The sequence below is a fragment of the Coturnix japonica genome, chromosome 1, assembly GCF_001577835.2.
Source record: "Coturnix japonica isolate 7356 chromosome 1, Coturnix japonica 2.1, whole genome shotgun sequence".
In the NCBI taxonomy this organism is placed as follows: Eukaryota; Metazoa; Chordata; class Aves; order Galliformes; family Phasianidae; genus Coturnix; species Coturnix japonica.
In genome coordinates this window covers 131,718,554-131,732,005 of record NC_029516.1, presented here as the reverse complement: position 1 = coordinate 131,732,005, position 13,452 = coordinate 131,718,554, and positions in this window count along the sequence as shown.

Sequence of the window (13,452 nt, the reverse complement as noted above, 5' to 3'; positions counted from 1 at the left end):
GCATTTGTCCCCCCACTTCTCACCCACATTCAGTACCATTCATTTCTGCTTTCATCCAATACAGCCTGAGCTTCTAGGCTCTGTCTTCACTGCAATGTTAGCAGGGTCAATCAGAATCTAACATCAGGGGGGGAAACAGAAGATCAGCTCCACTGACAGCAGTGCTTCTTGCTTGCTGTAAGCTGAACTGTAAACTAAGTAGAGCTATAAATTATTATCTCACCATTTTATGATAAGAAATGTTGATTTTCTTCTAAAGTTGTTTTCCCCTCATTTGCACCAACCAGGGCCCACCATCCTCCTGGAACTGCTGCTCTCACTAATACAGCTGCCCCTCTAACACAGACACATATTTTTCCTTTTTCTCCCTGCTGAACAGACCCCCAGGACCGATGGCACTTTAAGCCCATGAAGCCACACAGTCTCCAGCAGTTCCCTCAGTCACACACCCCTCCAGCAGTGCAAAGGGCCACATGCATTTCAAGGGTTTCTCTCGCCTCTCCTCTCAGCCTCAGCTGAAGTTTGCAAAATAGTTTGAAAGCATTTTTCTTCACAACAGATCTAAAGATGCCCGATACTTCAGTAATCTGGTAAATAGCAAATAAAACTCTTGGGCATACTCCCTTGATACTTCCACTACTTTGAAAGACAAAGGCAAATTGACTGCCAGACGAGAGTTCTCCAGTACATAAATCCTTGTCTGCAAAGCCACAGAAACTTTGCACAATGCCTTTATCTTTCCTCTCTTTGACTGTGGTGATATAATGGGGACACTGTGTTCAAACAGCTATTTGCTGGAAAAACTGCAAACACTCCAAAAATTAAACCTAGCACAATTGCATTCAGGCTAATGAAAGCCGGGAACGTCACAGAGGTGACATTCTCCATCTTGGTAGTGAGGGTGCATTATGGGACCTGTCACTCCCCGGCACTCTTGACTGCCAATCTCCCAGAGGGAGCAGGGCTCACAATGCCCGTGCCTTCCCCGCCACCAGGCTGGTGTCACCAGAGGGCAGTGGGACGTGGCAGGAGGGATGGGGGCCTGGGTGAAGGTGCTCTGTTTCCCCACAGCGGTCTGGCCACCCGGGACACTCCGTCACAGACATTGGTGGCATGCCCTTGGGCAGCTCTACCATAGACTGGTTCAAAACACTTTTACTAAGTTCAAAATACTGCTCATTAAGTCATAAAAATACTGTTTTCTCCAATATTTATCTGAGAAACAGTAGTGGCAAAGCTACCTGTGACAGGTAGTTTCAATAAATTTCATTACTTGTTACAAAAATCATCCAGGCCTTGCTAGCTCAGCCCTCGACTCATGCAGTGCAAGGTGCCTGGTGCCAAGAGCTGGAGCTCAAGGGGGTACTGTCCACACATAAGACTTAGCAGCACATCACTATCAACTGGTTATCAACTGCCATGGATGGCTCATGGGAGATGCAGTGCATATTTACAGCATGGTATATTAACAATAACCAGCACTTGAGCTCCTCTGTTTCCAGTGCACTGACCCAAATGAGCTTGCTCCTCCTGCTCTACAGAAAGCCAGAGTCATATGGAGGTGACTCTTCTACATGACATTTCAAGCATATGGACTTAACAGTGTCTGTCAGAGGCTTCAGGTGTCATGTGCCACCCATAAAGGGGAGAGAAGGGGTGACCACATTCCTCTGATGGGTGCTCTCTCAGGAGAGCAGACAGGAGGCTGTGCATGGCAGTGGTACCTTGGGACACCTTTATGGGTGCAGAGGTGTGCACAGAAGGCAGATACCTGGTTGCCTTCTCACAGACAGGGCACGTTTTGCATCCAGAAAAGCAGACACCCAGAGTCATGGGGAGTTAGGAACTATCCCACTTCTTCAGCCTGCAGACTTGTTGACTACCCATGAAATTTGTTCTGAATTCTCTCTGACTCTGGGTAGCTCTCCCAGGACCAACAGCCTTGTAATGGAGTGTTTAGCACAGCACTTGGGCCTCTTACATCATCTTAATTCAAAAGCTAAAGAATAGCAAGGCATTTGCCAACTAGCCAAAATAAAAACAGCAGCGACAACCCCAGTTCCCATTCATTTCCATGCACACCACAGCTATGTGCAGCCGTCCCACGGCTGCCGCTGCCGGCAATGCTGCCGCCTGTGCTGATGGCCGCCAGGTGATGGGCAGGGTGCCTTGACGGGCTGTGGGCCAGCCTGGCACAGGAGGTGGGACCCAGCACCACTGCCGGTTGCAGGGTGACATGGGCATAGGAGAAACAGTTCTTTGCATTCCAGCATCACAACAGGAGCTTAATTAAGGCTGTAAAAGCCACTGATTCTTTGGTGCACAGATCCCCTCTCATTCACCCATCATAGAGTCTGTCTTCCTCTCCCTGCTCGAAGGCTATTAAAGTGTTTTTCCAGCTGAGCGGCTGCGGTGGGAGCTGGAAGGCAAATCCCACCCTGAGCGCCACCCAGTTCAGGGAATGGAGGTCACAGGGGTCCACGTCTTGCCCCAATTTGCATGCAATTATTTAGTGGCTTATTTAAATGATTGATGGAGAACAATCCATGGAAAGAATGAGAGGCCTACCCTATAGTTTAAAAATTGAGTTACTGAGGTGTCCTTGTTCAAATCTTTAAACAGGAAAGAAAATTGAATTTGGTCTTCCAGATCCTGCGTGAGTTTAAAATGATGAGCTACAGACCAAAACCACCATGTGCTATTTGACTGACTACCTTGTATTCTCACCTTTCTCACAAGGAAAGAGAAGAATTTGCCTCCAACCCACTCAACATTTTGCTTTAACAGAGTGACTTCTTGGTTGTTTTTCTTGTAACCAAATATTGTAACTCGGTTTGGAAAAGTTACAAATCACATTACCTCCTACAATAACATTAAGAATGAGGAAATATTTTGGCTTTCTGGTTTTTCTAATTAGAAAAAACAAACAAACAAACAGAAAAAACAAGTTAACTTGCTAGCATTTTTTTTTTTTCAAAAGGTAAATTCTGATAAAATAAAACATAATGGAAATGAAACCTTGTCTCTTCAGTGGTTAAAACAAATGGCTTTTTTTTCTTCCAATATTCGATATTACAAGCACTCAGTAACACTGTAACTTAAACTTGTAATTAAGTACAAGAAGTATGATCATTGTGGATAACATCATCAAATACACTATTGTGTGAGTTTGTAGAGATCCGAGCACAACTGATGCTTGATATTAATCAAAGGTTTCTGCATTCATTGCAACAGAGATGTGCAAGAATTGCTATTGCAATGACAGCCTGATGCACAGAGTCAACATCTCACACCAGAAGAAGGCTACAAATCACAACAAAACAAACAACAAAAGACATGCCTTATTTATTTGGACAACATGTTCTCTTTAATTCTGAGGACTTCCTTTGCCCCATTTTAGCTTTCCAGAAACCATAACATAACCATAACCATTCACAAGCAGACTCAGTTTCAGGTATTCCAACAGTCCACTTCTTCATGAATCACAGATTATGGTCTGCTCCATCTCCTAAATTACAGAAGGAGGTTAACACATCAGCAGAAAAATGCTCTATGTAGAAGTAGCAGTGCTTTACAAAGCCATAAGCACCAAGGTTCTTCAAACCGTTAATCTTCAAGCATGTAATACAATCTTAGCCCATTTCAAGATACAAGTACTTTACATCGTAACTCCTCATTCCCAGAAATTCAACCTACTAAATTTTACTTTCTCTCAGAACCTCCTGATCTTGGAGACTGACAAAGCTCTATGAAGAAAAGGAAGTTATCCACAAACTGGTCAGTACTGCATACAATGGCTATCCAATGACAACATCAGCCACCTCCTTTTGTGGATTTGGAGAAATCATAAACCACCAAAAGAGAGAAAGAAAGAGTGAAAGAAAAGAGAAGGAAAAGGGGAAGAAGGGAGAGAGGGAGAGAAGGAGGGAAGGAAGGAGGGAAAGGAGGAAAGGAAGAAAGGAGGAAAGGAGGAAAGGAGGAAAGGAGGGAAGGTAGGACTTCATATTTGTCAAGCCATCTTTGCTGAAGACTGAACAGTCCAGTGCTACATTCTCAAAGAAAGCAGGTCAGCAAAGTTGGACAGAGGTGGGATGATCTCATTTAAATTCAGTAAGATGGCACATTGCTGTGTAACTTCTCAGAAAAAATGTCTCAACACCAGTGCATTTACTTTTTTTTAAATGCTCCTTCCTACTATTGATTTACTCTAGTTTTACTTCAAGACTGCAAACGCTCCAGGCCTTGTTTTTGTCTCCCTCAAGTTCTTGAAGGAAGGGAAAAAAAAAAAGGCTGTTTATCTACCCAGCTATCAGAGTGACTGCCAGGCAATTATCTGCTGGAAGCAGTTTAGTCTCATTATGAGTGTGTGAGCTTCTACAATAGTCAACACATTCTCCAAAAGAAACATTCGTTGTCAGATCACCTTCTAGGTCATCATCACCAGGCTCAGGGATAGCACCACGTTCATCACAACAAAAGCATGTCAGCACTTTGCCCAAATGTGCAGCCAGCACTTTTGTCTGAATGTCTTTCCAGTTCCTTCCTGTAGCCCTGAAAAAGAAGCAATAATTGTACAGGCAAGGAGAATAAACACTGGTGCCTAGCACCTGTGCAGTAGCTCAGAGTGCATTATACTTATTCAAGTTTGCAAATAAGGGCTGCTACTGTGATTCCTGAACAAAAGAAGCCATTAAGATAAGTGAGATGCTTGCTCCCTTTCCTGCCAGCTGAGCAGTATCCTCATCCCAGTACCTCAGAACCCCCTGCCTCCCTCTTTATTGCCCGCTGTGGGCACCGGACGAGCTTCCTGGCAGACCAGAGCTGGAGTTCACTCTTTCCTCCCTTTTTTATCTCATTAGCATGAGATTCAGACAGGGCTGCTCCATTCAGAGCGCTGGATGCAGCCTGGTTTGGGGGGTCTCTAATTCCTCCTTCTGGCCTCTTCGCATCCAAAGGGAAAGTGGGGGGTGAAATCATCTGACTGCTCTTTTCTGAGGGCAACAATGAATCCTGGTAGTCAAGAAAAATGCCATCAGCTAACAAAGCTCTTGCATAAAGTACGTACTGATATTTTGGTGAAGCTACATACTCAGGAGTTAGTATTTATCTGCGCTGGACAACTCTATGGGGCACAACAGACTACATGGCAAATTGCAGCCATCCTAGGCTTCCTGCCTTCTTCCCAACAAGTAGTAGGTAGAAATGGAGGGAAGAATCTTACGGAAATTATGATAATTTAAAATACAGCGTAGATCTCTGCCCAGAAGTGTCTAGTCCCTGGGATGTACTTGAGCTGGGAGCTGAAATGCTCCGGTTCTGTGCCCAGCAGTTTGTCCAGGTGCTGTGCATCAGTTTTTCCCCCTTGTCCATTTGGACTGCAGAGCCTATGTGACATAATTCTTCATTATGTTGTGCTATATTCTGTTAATTCCTGGTGTTAATACACTCTGTACACTCCGTGCGTTCTGCAAAGGTCCTATACAATGTTATGGGACCTAATTCTTGTTTTTAGACAGATAAATATCACTTACTAAGATCAATGTGCTGACGTTCTCATAAGGAGACATCTCAGGCATGGCAAATGATAAACGTTGCTGAAGCACTTGACCTTCGTCTTCCTAAATCAAGAGATTGATTTATTTTTCTTTGTTGTCCATTGTTACCTAAATCAAGCACGATCAGCCTTCTTTATGAATGCATGCGTATTAGGCTTTGGCTCCTCCTGTAGATTCAGCTCTGCTTTCTGCAGTTCTTCTTCGAGCAGTTAGGACTGGCTTTGGATAAACCAAAATTCTTAGGACTGGATTTTGGAAAGATCTTCTAATTCAGTTTTTCAGAGGAGCAAGGCACTGGTGAACTGACCATGTCCCCAAGAGGACTTTCAATAGAAAAAAAAACATTTGTTCCTTAAGATCATGCTACCTCTGTCACTCCCAGCAAGCTAGCAGCTAAGCTTTTGATTTTGGAGGAGAGCTACATGGAGGCTCTGTGAAGCCAGAAAAAGAACCATAGGAAGTTCCATTCACATCAGTTGTGGATGTGACTGTTTTGTCCCTTTGGCAGCTTCGTTCTCCTCTCAACACCTCCTGTGTACATCAAGGTGCAGCTTTTTGCTATTTAAATATGCTCCATGAGGAACAAGGCGGCTTTCAAGTTTTGAGCAGAAAAGCAATCTTCAAAGCAGTCCAGAACCTGCTTTAGGTAGGAATGCGAAGGGATAGAGTAAAGAGCGTGGGAGGCATGGTATTATTTTGGAAACAGGGAAATCCCAATTTTATTAACATCTCTGAAGAATCTAAATCTTTCTGCACCTGGGGTTTTCCCAGGTGGGATGGGGAAATACATTTTTCCATTTGATAAATGCCTGGATATGGGGCCAAACTGAAAATCTGAGGTAAAACAATGTTTCCAGTCTGAAAACTGCCTATTTATAAAATACCTGGGCTTCATTCAGGAATGCTGCACTTCATCACCCCGGAGTTTTAGGTTTTGCAAATGCGCAAAAGTGTCATATGCTTTTTTGAGCTCCATGACTTGATTACAATATTGTAGTAGCGGATTATCACTTGATATGAGCTTTCACAAAAACCCAATGCCTGAAGCCCCATGAAGGTTTCAATACTACCTAAGAGTCTCTCACAGTGGTGGTGGAGAGCTCTGGCTCTGCCCCAGAAGAAACCCTTGTTGCCCCCTGTGCAATGATGGATAGGGTGGATGTGCTCTACCCAGGGCTGATGGCCTTTGTGTGGGATGTCACTGAGGTGCAGGCCTGGCAGCTTACTCATACCCTCATGTGTTGTGAGTGAGAGCCCAGCTTCTTGGCTATCAAAGAATCAGAGTCATAGAGTGGCTTGGGTTGGAAGGGACTTGTAAATCCCACCCAGTTCCAGCCCTCCTGCAGGGTTGCCAGCCACTGGCCCAAGGTTGCCTGGGGTCCCATCCAACGTGGCCTGAGGTTTCCCAGGGTGCGAAGGGGCCCTAAACCGAAGTGATGCTCTGTGTTCATAATGCATTGTAATGGAGCACACTAAAGCCCCACTTACCCTCCCTCAGAGAACAGGCCAAACTGCCTGACTTGCCTCACAACCCAGCATAGCCCTGGTTAGTGCACCACATAGGAGTAAAGAAACCAGAAATTGGAGGGAATTTAGCAGGGACTTTTCATTGTAGGAGATGTCTTAGATGTCACCTTGTGCCTACAGCCCATGCCTGCAGCACAGCCATTGTGTGCTCACAGTGCTAGGTAAATGAAATAAAGCAACGATAACAAAGGCATGCGTTTCAGAGCCTAAAATGTTCCCATGCACCAGGCCACAAGCTCAAAAACTTCATCTGTTTATTTAATTGCAGTTTACCTGGATTGCGGTAATTAGAGATAAAACAGATCTGTTAGATTATCCAGTTTATTTTACTGCAAGAGTGGTAACTTAATAAGACATATTAACATATTAAATTCATCCTGCCCTAGATTTTAGCCAAAATGCTGAAGAGATACGTTAGTGCAGTTTGCCTTCATAATAAAATGGTTGATATCTGCTTGCTTTTGGCTGCAGTGCTCCTGTGAGTCATGTTAGAAAAGGTTTTTTTTGTCCTTATTTTACCTGTAATCCAAACCTTGCCATGCTGTTCAGAGCAACTCCTGACCATATTGCTCTGGGTGGAATTAAGTGCGGCGCAGGGGCTGGATTCCTGCTGCAAATAATCTACCAGAAAGTTACCCTGGCTCGAACTTGCGGGAAGATTTCTCTCTGAGCTACAGGTTGCAGCTGGGCTGTCTCTCAATGTGTGCTGCTAAGTGCTTAGACTGGCACTTTATTATCAGAATAGAACAAATCTAGGCTAATGTGTGTAGTATAAAGAGTCCCAGGGAGCCAGGGCTCCTCATTCTCCAACCATTCTTTCCAGTTTTTCTGCTGTTGCACTCCGGATAATTGCAGTTTAATTGGGTGACATGAAATGAAAACTGTGTCCACATTATCCAGGATTATCTCTTTTTCCTGAAGCCTGCCACCAATTGAAAGGAGCCCATTTATCAGTCCAAAGAGCTGTGCTCAGTTGCTTTTACAAGCTGGGAAGAGTGTGAGAACAGGCTGGAAGTGGGAGAAAAGGACTTGACAGCTAAGAAAAATTATTTCAGTTGTTTATCTCAAGGAAAGTTTATCTGATTCTTTACAAAATGATATGGAGGCTCGGAGTGTCAAGCCATGAGTAATGAACATTGACCAAGTTTGCTTCCTCAACTTGATGTGCTCAAACACTGCCTCCCTTTTGTGTGGGCACAGATCAACTTTAAAAGCTTCTTTCAGGCAGCATGAATGCACTTCATTTTACCAAAAAGAACTTTGTATTGATAGCTAGGAAAAAGGAAGGTTGTTTAAAAAGGAAGGGTAGACAATCAGGACAAAATGAAGAGCTTTCAGTTTCCATTATGAGCATGTCGCTCTATTCTTCTCAGCTGTTTATACATTCCCAGCACAATAATGCCTCTTTGCAGTAATATGTTTCCCCTTTTACACTATTCATATTGAAAAAAGCCCTCACATCATGACCACAATAATAAATACTATAGAAATGTGGGTATAATGTCAATTTGCATTCTGTGAGAAGATCAAGGTAAACCTAAAGGCCAAAAGAATATTCCACTAATGCTCATTCATCATTCTACAGTTCCAGGTAACAGAAGGACCTTGTCACTACACCGCACACCCTTTCAATTGCTAGTGCATCTGTGTGAATATTTTAGCCTAATGCACTGATTGTTAAATAGAAAGAGCAGTCTTTGAAATTGTCTACTGCACTCAAATCCCTAGCTGCACAAGGTCTGGGCAGGAGTGGTTTCTATTCAGAAGGAAATAGAAGGCTTTAGTTCAGTAGGCACAGTGTGTGTGAAAGCCGCTGAGGATATTACGAGTTATTAAATTAAAGTTTTCAAAGAAAAAGGCTTGCGATCTATAAATGACTACTGTAAATATACTGTCCATAGCTTGTGTAGATGGCTGAAACCACAGCAGTTGTCCAGGCACTTCTAATCAAGAAATTGTGTACAGATGAATAAATTTCCCTTTTCTGTCACTTGCACCTCCTTAGAACACTGGTCAGCCATGTTAATTATCACTTGCAGCACACCTCTGCACAGAGCTTCTCTCACAAGCATATGCACAGAGCAAAGCAAAGCAGCTGGCCCAGCCCTGGCTTGCCCTCCAGGCCAACTCCTGCTCTCCCTCCATACAGACAACGTATTAGTGACAGAGCCCATCTTCAGTCTGTGGCAGGAAACAGGGAGAGCATCCCCCACCTGAGTGTCTCTGGGACCAGTTCACACTGCCTGTCTGTGCACTGAGAGTTCTTCAAAAAATACACAGAATATCCAGAGCTTGTATTTCCACTTTTTAATACCTAATTAATTTAAAAGTTGTGCTCGGGGTCTTAGGCCAATTTCTAGGTATCAAAGGAAGGAATGAGATTTAATGCAAAGGACTGTATTTGATTTTTAAAATCTCTGGAGTTCTGAGTGCTTGTTGTTACCAGAGATTTACTGCTGGACAAGGTGAAGCTTGAGGAAGGTCCAAGGTGACAGTCTTGGTTTGCCTGTTTGTGTGCGAATGATGGTACATGATGTTTGGAAAGGGGAAAATAAGAATATTTCCAAATGTCACAGCAAAGGGTTCTTAACACTCAGAGACACTTGTGAAAAGCTGCCATCTGTAAGCTGAGTCTGAATGGTGGCTGTTTACATCACAGAAATCAAACTATTCTGTATCCAGCTACAGTCCAGCTAACTCCTCCCGTCCCAGCTTTGGATGAAGTGAAAGAGATAGGAAACATAATCCATTCCACCTTTGTAGAAGTTAGCTGTGGAGGCAAGCCATGAAGGAGCTGGAATTTCATATAGCATACGTGGGTGCTCTGGTATTTACTAATAAATCATCACAGAGCAAACATTTTGACCATTAGAAACATGAAGGGCATACTCCCGGGAGAATGTATTTTAAATGTTTATGGATTTCAATTTTATGACTTGCAGCAGGTACAATCTATTTCTGTACTGTCCTATGCAAATTTACCAAAACAACATATATCTTCTAAGCATTAAGGGAAAAAAGAAGCGCGCTAAGAAGCCAAATAATTCACTTCTCATTACAGCACATAGCCAAACACGGGGAGATGAAAGTTGTCTTTATCCATTGAAAATGAACAACTCCCCAGCTGGGAAGAGTGCGGAATATTTATCAAAGCTGGATATTGTGCGTCTCCCAGACAGCATTCTCTTTTTGTGTACAGCAGATTATAGAAGTTACTCCCTCCTCCTGGTGTGTGGCTGACTACCTTTTTTTTAAGATCTGCAGGAGCTGTTTGCCACTCAAAGCTGTATTATGGTTTATCTTCCCTTTACTGATCTGTATTTTCCATACTAGGGAGTCACGGAGGTTGGAAAAGTGATGAGAAATTTACTTTGCTTTTTTATAAACGTTTCTTTAACAGCCAGGCACATGCCACTGCATTTTTCTCATGTTTTCAGTAGAAAGAAGTTATGTCACAGAACTGTTACAGTTATAAAGAGGAGTGTGAGTAAGTCAGTAATGCCCAAGTTAAATAAAGGTGACCTACAGCTATTTATATGTTTGTTCTAACACATTCCTTTATGCAGACTATTCACTGAGGAAATTCCATTTTGTTTGATACACTCCGCCTTAATAAAAAGCCAGGTTGACCCACTCACTCCCCTTTTCTTTGATAAGGCATCATCTGAGATGAAGGGAAAACAGTTCTGATATTACAAAGGACAGGAGCAAGGTAATTGTAGTGAGGTGCTTATTTCAGCTTTGTGAATGGCAGCAGCGGGTCTATTCCTTTTAGTCAGAATTTCCTTAACTTCCTATTTTACTGAAATTAATGATCCTGTAGAGAATAAAGATTTTTTTGTGTGTGGGTCATGTTTCCACATCCAGCTGCTTTTAAAAAAATATATTTTTGACTCTGTAACTTGACTTAGAGAGGTCAGGAGAGACTGCAGTAGTATCCAGGATAGCCCCAGAGGCGTGAGCCAGAGGTGACTGGTTTGTTGTGCTGACAGTCTGTATCATTCTAAGAAGCACATGCCTCAATAGAAAAATATATAAGCATGCTTCATCCAATATTCAATTTTGGATGACTAATGTCTGTGAGACGTGTTTTATTATAAGAGCAGTTGCACTACCCTCTGAGTTACTGAGCTATCTATGCTTTTAGATGCATTACCTTTCCCTTTTGCATTCAAGATGTTGCTACTGAGAAGCAGAAAAAAAGACATAATTTGCCTCTTTGCATATGGGTTTCCATAACTTTGCTGTGATGGGGTCTCATGTCCATGCCCTGACCTTATATAAATATCCAAGATTTTCCAAATAAGGGGTGCTTCCATTTTTTAGTAGTTGTGTCAAAAGTGTGGAGTGAGGAAAGTACAGAATATTTACAACATATATTGGTCTTTAATAAGGCTCCATCATTCCTTCACCATCCTGACATTCACATGGTCTAAAACATGGTACTCTTCATTTTCAGAAACATTGGCTGATGCTACAGCAAGCGTGATGTTTCATAACATGTCCTGTTTGCCTTCACAGCTGACACTTCACTAGACTGCATGCAAATCCCTTCAGACAAATTGTGGGTGCTTCAGGAGACCTGGCAATGGAGATGTACAAAGGAGGGAAAGGGCTTCTGCAAGAACACACTTGTAAATCCCACTTCAGTAGAAGAAACCTGTATTGTAAGGGGTTGAAAATGTTTTAAACTGCAAGCTTTCCAGACATTCCAAGTCACTAATTTCCAGTGTTGAATAAACCAAGGCATTTCCAGCAGTGGGAAAAAAACAAACAAACAAACATACGGACCAGTACCACGTACCTTGTTTTAGGCATTCATGAAAAATCAATACCACACTTAAAATTATTAGTAGGAAAAGGGTGTATGTTCTCATATAAGGATCTGAAAGAGACTGGCTTCATTATCTGGTTACAGTAAGATGTGATAGCTCTCTGTTGTTGATGTTTACTGCTCTGACATATTTTCAGAACAGTTACTTCACCTAAAAGGAATGCTGGCAAGAGAACAAGTAGATACAAACTGGCCATGAGTAAACTTTTCCTGGAAATACAGTTCCCTGCTGTCAGAAAGCAGAGGGTTTGGATTTGCCTTTTGTTTGGAAGAAGGTGGGCAAAATACTACCATCACTTCAGATGGTATCTCTTAAATAATGTGGCACGTATGCTTGCAATAGCAGATGACTGAAATGAATGATGGATCCCCACCTGCCTTATATTCCTGTATTTGTAATCATCTTTCTTATTCATTTTTCCCTTCTAAATTTCTTTCTTTCTTTTTCTCATGCTTGCTTGTAAGAAGACAGGTAATTTAGAGAACAAAGAAGGAAATGCTGATGGATAACTGTCAGTGGCACTGTCAGTGCATGGGAATTTGGGTAAGCCGCCAGTGATGTTGCATATATCTAGACACTGTATTTGACCAGTAGAAGGTACTTCGGGTACTCTTTTTTTCTGTCACTTGTGATAGGACAGGACATGTCTGTGACATGGGAGTACAAGACATTGTGTGCCTGTCTAGATTCACCCATTTGTCTTCATCACAGGCAGTCAAGACACCTGAGGTAGCATTTGATGCTCACCAAAAGAGGTAAGAGAGTCAAGCTACTACTCAATGTTTATACTTTAGGCACCTATCAAATAGGAATTGCATTGAAATCAACAATCTTCTAACAGATAGCCTCAGAGACCACAAATATTGCAGTACCTCATTTATGTGTACATGCTGGAGTTGTCATACTTGCTTCAAACTATGAAATTCATAAATCAGGATTTGAAAAGCCATACATTATATTTGGTTTCAGATAACAATATTATGAGTTACAGATGAAAGGGAACAGGTTGGCCAAGCATCAATCCAATCCCAAACTCGTCTCTGGTTTTCTGCAAAAAATTTGAACACATTTATCCTTTTTCATCCGATTTCACATTTTTTAAAGAAGATTCAAAGACTGTCATCTACATAATTCTATGCTTAGAAAGGACCCCTGATCAGTCCCTTCATGTCAACTAACTTCACCTCTTTAAGTGAAAATCAGCGGAGATTATGATCCCCAAACTTAAAAGACCACAGTGTTGAAGTCTAATGTAAGCTGGGTGCTTCAGGTTTCCATTGTGGCCAATGGAGATCATGACTAAGATGTCACAAGACAAAGAGAAATGTCTAATGTCCTTTGAACCTGCCATAAGGTATTCAAGATGTCTTCATGGTGCTGTTAGATGCAACTAGGATTCCTGGACTCTGGGAGAAAATCATAGAAACATTGAGGTTAGAGGCCAAACAGTGTGCATTCATGCTTTTGAGAGATTTGTTGATGATGTTCCTAATAAACAGCTGGCTTTAAGGCAGTTTCTTAGCCTGTTGACTCAT